Below are 8701 nucleotides of genomic sequence, written 5' to 3' on the forward strand. Positions count from 1 at the left end.
AACTTGATTTTAATTAGACCATTCAATTGATTGCCATTTGATCGGGCACATCGGGTACAGCAGCGATACGCTTAGAAGGTCGAAGGATAGAAGTGTGAGCGAGGGGAGTGCCACTGTTTCCCACCATCATGTTTAAGGAAGCAAAATTAGAGACGCATATGGTGACACTAATGTTGGAAGGTCGGCATGCCAATATGCACACAGCACAGTTTTGTTCGTCATGTGAACTTTAACGTGATATTATTTAACCCTTGCGTTAAATCTGCTTTCAACAAAAACCAATCCCAATAGTGCTGACAGATCAATCACACCAAACGCTGCATACTTGCACCACTCAGGACAGGAGTGGAACGGAATACTCTTAAAAAAAGAAAGCAAAAAACATGAACGGATTATCGCAGGTATTAAATAAAATCCGTTCCCATAATTCATCGCCACTGATCGGTGGAGTATGCGATTGCTGGGGCAGATAAATTAAATCGCTACTGCTGCAATCCGGATTATTTTCAATTGCCCTGCAGCTTCCCCCGAACAAAGCACAGCACAGATGGTGAAGTGCGTACGAGGAAATATTTTTCACCCTGGGAGGTTGGGGAGGTCAAAGTGTGACAGTTTTTTTTGTTGTTTCGTTTTGGGGCTTAACACTTTCCCATGCGCGCTGCAGGTGACATTCCGTACTGGTGGAATGTTAATGTTCGCGATTCGTTGAACATTTTGCGGATGTTTACGGTGCTCGGGAGATAGAATGTAGCAACATATTCGGCTCCTGGTTGCAGATTTCATAAAGTTCTTTTATCATTTAAATATTAATTTACGCATAATATTTATTTTGAAAACGAATCAGATACGAAGTAATCCAACATATCCCGTTGCATATTAATAAACAGGATTAGCAAAGCGCAACAAACTGGTCAACAGCACTCGCACAAAATTTAATAACGCTTTCTGATGTAAATAAAGCATAAAACATAGCAAATAGTACATCAATATGAAACGAACGCAAACAAAGGCTGCAATATGTGTTTATTCGCCGGGCGTACCTTGTATCCCGGAGTGTTTGATGCAGTTTGGAATTATCCGCACAATGTTTAAGCCAATGTTACTATCGGCCAATGTATGTATGTTTGCATTTGTTTTTGTTTTTGTCCATACCCTAGCATGTTCTAACCAGTCCGTTTTTTGATACGGCATTGCAGTGTACATGCACAGCGAACGATGTTGACATGTTTAGTCAAGTTATGCACACTGATTTCGGGGCTCTGGATTGTTGCACACCGTAAAGCGTACGGGGCATGCCAGATTTGGCACCGGATGAAAAGGTCATGTTAAGTTGCAATACGGATCACTAGTTGCTGCAGTCGGGGTCAGAGCATGTTAGATTGTTTTGTTGTTGTTGTGCTTTATGTTGCTATAATTCAAGCACTATTTATTCGAACAATGTGTAATGAAGATCATAGTTTATGCAGCAGTTGGTTTGGATGATTGTATATTTTAATTTGATTGGAACAATGGAACATTGTGCTCAGTTTCTATGAATTATTTACTATAAATTCCAATTAGTATTTTAGTTCTAAAATTATAATCATAACAATGATTTGAGTTTTGAAGGATTTCTTAGAATGATTTTTATGTTTTAAACATGGATTAAACATAAAATATATACGTAGGACTGACTATCCTGCTATGGGGGGGAATCAATTAGTCACTGAAAGCCAAAGTCCACAAGTGGGTACAGGCAGGCCTTGACCGACATCGGTTGTTGAGCCAAAGAAGAAGAAGAAGAAACATATAATTTGTTTAAAATAAATCCGTTTGAATTATGTTTTTAGGAAGTAGACTGATAGCTGCAAGTTATTCTTCGTGCAATTTTTCTATGAATATTTACGATGATTTGGGGATTAATGTTGTTGGTATCAACTTTCTCCTTTGCAAGTGTAAATGGTTAAAGCCCGCATTGTAGTTGTAGCTAAAATTTATATAATCCAAGTCAATTTCCATTATATCGAGCTTTTCGTGTAACGCTTCCCTTGAAATATTTCATTATCTTTAAATAAACCATTTTTGTATACAATATGAATTTACTGATGCTGGAGCTATCTTTAGTTTTAGCACATATAAACTAATTATCAATTTCCAATTGACCATCTCCCAATAATATACAATTTAAATAACTTTTTGATATCTTTGGAGGGTTTGTGACCACCAATTGTAGATTTTTGATTAAATACTTGATATAAACCATTTTGTATTATTATCGAATTGGCCTTAAAAAGTTGGCAGTTATAATAAGAATTATTTACATTTAGAATAACAGGGCAGTAGATGGTTGAAAGAAGTAAGTTTGTTAAAAAATGAATAAATTAAACATCTGTATCAATTGTTGCAATTCTTTCTTAACTAAGCAGCTAATAATCTATTACAATATACGTTTTGTCACAGAATGTTGCACGTTTCTTCCTACTTTTAATAAACTCTTAATTTATTCACATGTTCATGCTTGCATCTTGTAAATCAGTCGTTGAACGTTAACTGAAGTACTTTTTTATCGTTTGCTACACGAAATTGCGAAACGTATTTGTTAAAATGTATGAATTTCCATCATTTTACCTTTTTCGTCACTGCACACAGTTGCTAATGCAGCGTGGTTAATTGAAAGTGAAAAAAAAACCAACGATAAACAAGTGAAGGTTTTCCATCCGGTTAAACGTGCCCTAAATTCATAAAATGTCCGTAACCGTGTAGGTCACGTCGCGTATGAAATAGATTCAAACTACTAACCGAGTCTATTATACGGAATGCTTTTGCTTCGCGGCACGTTGTAAAATTTTATCACCTATCATCATCGCCCGGTCAGGCACCACTCACGATCTCGTCGGCAGCACAAAAAAGGGCCTAGAGCAAGAGCAAAAAAAAAAAAAAAGAAACTCAGGCCGTTACGGTGGAGTTTATTACATTTCCTCGCATATCGCCATTATGCTTCGGTGAATGGTGGTGGATTTAGATTCGATTATGGCCAAAGTAGCCATGGCAAAGGCAACAACATAAACATCTTCGATACGCTTGACAAGCCATCGGGAACGGGAAATTTGTCCCGGAAAAGTACAACCTTTTTTCCATCCCCTTGCGATCCCTTTTTGCCCCTCGTGCAACCTTAGCCACATCCGGCCGGGGGAAATCGCGTTTCCCCTCCACGTGTGACACTTCTCGCTTTGTTGTCTGATCGAGTGTAAAAGTACACTTTTTGGTCATTTTTTCCCGCGCACTACAATACGGCCCAACTTGTACGGTGGCTTCACGGTAGTGATGACGCCCCCCCTTTTTTGCAGGGCAATTGTGCCAGTCTTGAATGATAATGTGGGGTTGTTATGGTGAGGACATTATTCAACGTGTTTGAGTGGGAAAATTGGTACTCCGTTATGACGAATTGATGGTCGCTAGCTAGCCGTAAGGAATGCTGCCGGATTTCGCGATGAGAGGGGATGATGGTGACCCATCTGCATTATGAAGATTAGCATCCAAGTGAGGATGTGAGGTTGTGAAAGTATTGTAATAGCTAGCAATAAATTTGAATTATCACTATTTCGGTAGCGGGAATTGTTCTTTCTCTACTGTGGAATATTATAGCGGTAATCTGTTGGGTGGATAGAATGGGTAGATTCTGATGAAAGTTGTATTCATACCGGGAGTAGAATATTTTAGTATAGGAGTATAGAACATGTTCTTGATTTGTAGACATATTTGAATAAAAAATGTCCACACATTTGTGGAAAAATCCATAAATCAGATCGATGTCATTGCGCTGAATGGTTTATGTTTTATTTTTCGTTGGCCTACAGTATCTCATAAATTTAACATGGACATTAAATCGAACAGTTACCGTACTTAACCGTTTAAAAATTTGGATTTTATGTTTATTTTTAAGCGTTTAATATAAATAAATATCTACATTTATACCAACATCATGGTTTTAATCTAAATAGCTTCATTTCGTTTAACTGTAGCTCGTTTTTTTGAGTACAATAAAATCATACCATCTCATTTCAACGGTTAATTGAGTTCGTAGATACAGCCAAGCAGTCATCATATTCATAGGAGAATTTAATAAAACTTCTCTTTAGTAAAACATATTATTTGCATTTTAATCCTCACGAGATGCCAATAACAAAGAATAATGTTAAATTACATAATTAAGTATAAAAAATGAATCGTTTTTGTGCAAAATAATTAGTTGCTATAACATATTAGCAATGAAAAAGCCCTATTAAATGGTTTAAAACTATTGGCTGTTCGGTAATAGGAACATATCAGATCCACACACCTTGCAGTTTTACTTTCTTCTTCTTGTGGCACAATAACCGCTGCCGGTCAAGGCCAGCCACTAGTGAGAGGTGGGCTTGGCTTTTAGTGAGTTTTGGATTACCGTAGCAGGATAGTATCCTACGTATGGGGGCACGGTCTATTCGGGGCTTGAACCCATGATGAAAATGTTTTCAAGTCGTTCGAGTTGACGACCTACCACCTACAATAACCAGTTGAACAACACGTAATGCACTAATTTTATTGATCATTTTTTCATGTCTGTCCATTTTATTAAGGCTGAGCTAACGAATTAGCTAATGATCGCAAACAGTTTATAGTACGCAAACTGCGTGGCTGCGTGGGGCCCGACGTCTTTAGAGGGGCCCTAGAAAAGGAGCTTACTTCCGGTTCACAAGTAAATTTCCATTTTGTTCTGGTTTATAATTCAACTTTCCGCTAGACACTTCAGAAAGGCCTAGATTCGTGTGAGCGCTTAGGGCATCCACTCGCGTGAATCCGCCACTGAACGTACAGTGGCCGGCAATATAAAGTGGCCACTACTTATAATTTTACATTTTTTACATTTTTTCCGTGAAAAATGAAGTTATTGTACTGCTTTATTTTTTGAAACATTGCTCGTGATATGCTTAAGAATGCGCAGTACCATAGCATGACAAAAATGAGAAGTTTGCTTCAAGAAAAAAATATTTTTTCGAAAATTGATCAAAATCACTGTGCCAAAATAAAGTGCCCACTTTATTCATTGTACAGAGAATATTTTTCTGAACAAATATAACACCAAACTTATAATTTATATGCGTTCCTCTCGCATTCTTTACATGTTCGAGGATCTTTAGCGTATTTTTTTCTAATTTTTAAAGATTTATCTAGTTCTGCATCTAGTTTTTGCATCTAGTTCTTCTCAAGCGTTAACAAGAGTTTTAAATTTAAATATATTTGTTTATGACACCAGTTTTATCCACCTTCGCACATAGAATCTGCCACAAATTGTCGATGGAACCAATATTTAGACTTCATGGAGGACATGCAAGGTGTTTTATACGATACTAGTTGAGAAATGTTTTTTGTATTGATTGTGTGTGTTGAGATGTTAGCCTGTAGGAACATGTTTTTAGTTTTCAAATCCCGTTTTTTTAAAAGAAATATCCCAAAGTATTGATGAAGAATGTTAAAAAAGGTATAAGCCATAGTTGTACTTTCGATTCACACCAGTTTTCCGTTTCCAGATTTATCTGTTTTCTGTGAAAAATACGGAGTTAGTAAATTGAGGTTACAACCGGAAGACGACTCAAGTTATACACGAAGAATTTTTTAATTATTTTTTTTCAATCAAATCGAATAAAACTTCTTTAATGGCTCCCACTTAGACTTAACTTTAATCCTATCGAGATTTCGTGAGCAAATTTTGATGCAAATGTGGTGAGAATGACGTGATTACGAAAAACAAAACATGTTAAAGCTCTGAAATACTCCTAGGAAGAACAAATGCCAAATACTTGCAAATAAAACAAAATAAATTATGTCAAAGGTCCTCGAACATGTAAAGAATGCGAGAGGAACGCATATAAATTATAAGTTTGGTGTTATATTTGTTCAGAAAAATATTTTCTGTACTATGAATAAAGTGGGCACTTTATTTTGGCACAGTGATTTTGATCAATTTTCGAAAAAATATTTTTTTCTTGAAGCAAACTTCTCATTTTTGTCATGCTATGGTACTGCGCATTCTTAAGCATATCACGAGCAATGTTTCAAAAAATAAAGCAGTACAATAACTTCATTTTTCACGGAAAAAATGTAAAAAAAGTAAAATTGTGAGTAGTGGCCACTTTATATTGCCGGCCACTGTAAGTGTATGTTATTTTTTAATGTTCACATAAGTGTTGTGTCTTGTTTTAGTACATAACTGACAGAATCTATATTCTTACATTTGGTGTATAATGCACTACATTTTGATAAAAATATTCAATCTTTTTTCCCAATCCATCATTTTAATTCGATCCAATACGAAAAAATAAAACTTTATTTTAATCTTTTATTTCGTATTGGAATGAATGTAAGGGGAATTCATACCGTAAGATAAATTACAACAATATTACTACAAACATATGATGTACGTACTTTTGTGCTAGGATTTTACAATCGAAATATCTATTATGTTTAATACAAATAACAAATCGTTTCCTTACAATACTTGATCTATGATAATACACTATCATGAACTCTGTATTAGCATGGTAGCAAATCAATTAAGTCATATTTATCACAAAACAAAGACAATAAAAAAAAACGGTAGAAAAACACAACAAAAGATGAACAAAGGTTACAAAACCGTTCAGCGATCAGATATTGAATAACACAAGCTAAACAAAATCCTTCTAACCGTAACAAATGCATTTTGATTCGCAGGATCATGATAATCGTGATCAAAGCACCACCCGTTTGTACCATTCCGCCGTAGATTGTGAGTTCATGCCTTCAAACCAATTGATTGGCACCTATTAATTTGGATGGCTTTTGAAAGCCATGCAACTGTTTTTTGTTGCTCGTTGAACAATTAATTATTGAGCCCTGCGCAACCGATCGATAATAATAATAATAGATAATGAGCAGCTTGTGAATGACGAGAAAGATGGAGCAGCAATTTGTGTTCCATGCTTTGTCTTTTTTTTTTTGGGCTTGGTGGGTGGCATTAAATCACACGTGATGTTCATTTAGGCTTACTATTTGTCCTTCTTTTGTATAGGTGTGTGTGCGTGTGCGTTATGAATAAAAGCGATCATTGCGTATAATTATCGTACACCATTGCATGTTGACATTTACACCCACGGTGCATCCACGATGATGAAAAGATAATGTTTCTCGCCTCCGTCCATTAGGGACTCCACTCCCACTACAGGACAACCAATAGTTAGTGATGAGTTGGGTTTTTTTTTCTTCCTGGTTTAATAAAGCGTGGCAATAAAGCACATTTTCCCTCCCAAAAGCTTAAAGAACTTTGTGCCCTTCGGTTAGAAGCCCTAACGTTCGCTTGCAGAATGCAGTTGTGCGATAGTCTTTTTCATTTGCAGAACCATCCTATCATGCCACCCGTTGCACGCAGCGCCGGTAAGGGTCTTGTTCTTCTGCACAAAACTTTCGACAGTACGGCACACGGTAATATTGAGGTCATTTACCATCCCGTCCAGCTTTGCATCTTTCCTAGGCTTCATCGCTGATTATTCGTACCATGATTGCATACTTTCATTATTGCAACCGGTTCGGTTGGGCCCGGCCCGGACCCATCGTTACCTGTCTCTCGGCGTACGCTTAAAGAGCGCCCACTATGTTGTGCTAATTTTGTGCCCGATTGCTAAAGGCAACAATCATGCTGATGCGGACCTGCATACACAAACAAACACACGCACATATAGAACACACACACACACCCATACACAGGCATAGTATGGGATGAACGGTAGAACCCGGCACGCGCCACCTCTTTCAATAACATGTTGCTCTGTGTGCTGTGCCCTTATCTTTACGGAACGCGTCACATCGGCTCACACTATCGGCATGATCTGCTACAGGCTAACAGTCGAGAACGGAGTGAGCAGCACCAGATACATACAACAACAAAAAAAAAGACGTAAAGCCACTGCTAATATTGATGGGAACGCACATTCACTTGCACACACAAGCACATACACATGATCAGCGAGAGGGAGGAAAATAATAGCACAATGTGACGCTTCCTGTCGTTACGCATCTTCGCCCACCCGTTCGACCGATAAGAACCTCGTGATTGACCTTTCGATGCCGACCATCCTTTTTATCATGTTCCACGCTCCCCACCCCATCACCATCACCTCGCTTCATCACACACACACATACACACAGCGCCCTGCTCGATCCTTAAAAAATACGGACGACCCAAGAGATGAGATAGTTGATCCTAGCACATAAATTTGGCACATCCGTGACACCGGAAAGTAGTCGAAACTCGGTGTCGTTTGCTTACGCTCGGCTGTCGTAAAACCCCGGAATCACTACCCACGAGAATCTCGGGCACGTGATTATACCGCCCGTCAACTGGACCAAAACTGGCGCACGGCCGCACGTTCACGTAAAAGCAACCGCGCGCTACGCTACGTCAGGATACACTGGGGCGGAATCGGAACGTACGCCGGTATGCGAACGAACCGAACGTGCATACACATGCTTCGGATATAGCGACACGAGCGGCTGCACCAGGATCGTTACACGAACCGAGCAGAGAGAACCGGCCGACATAGATGGTTCAAGTCCATGAAGGGGAAGGTTTTCCGGTACACTTTCCTTCCCGATGGAGGCGCGTAGTCGTTGGTTTTTCCCCCCCAACGTTAAAACGACCCACGGGTTT

At 38.4% G+C, this 8701-nt stretch overlaps 1 protein-coding gene across 3 annotated transcripts in view; it reads right to left on the reverse strand.

Moving 5' to 3' along the window:
- Nucleotides 1-8476, reverse strand: part of LOC1275506 (protein amalgam) — a 28528-nt gene extending 20052 nt beyond the window's left edge. The window contains exon 1 of one of the 3 annotated variants that reach the window (XM_061655658.1): nt 8321-8476. The gene's annotated coding sequence lies outside the window, so the exon portion shown is untranslated. The remainder of the gene's footprint in view (nt 1-8320) is intronic. The other 2 variants (XM_061655659.1, XM_061655660.1) reach the window with 2 other exon arrangements.
- Between the last annotated feature and the right edge of the window lie 225 nt (nt 8477-8701).

The sequence above is a fragment of the Anopheles gambiae genome, chromosome 3 (assembly GCF_943734735.2).
Source record: "Anopheles gambiae chromosome 3, idAnoGambNW_F1_1, whole genome shotgun sequence".
Lineage (NCBI taxonomy): Eukaryota > Metazoa > Arthropoda > Insecta > Diptera > Culicidae > Anopheles > Anopheles gambiae.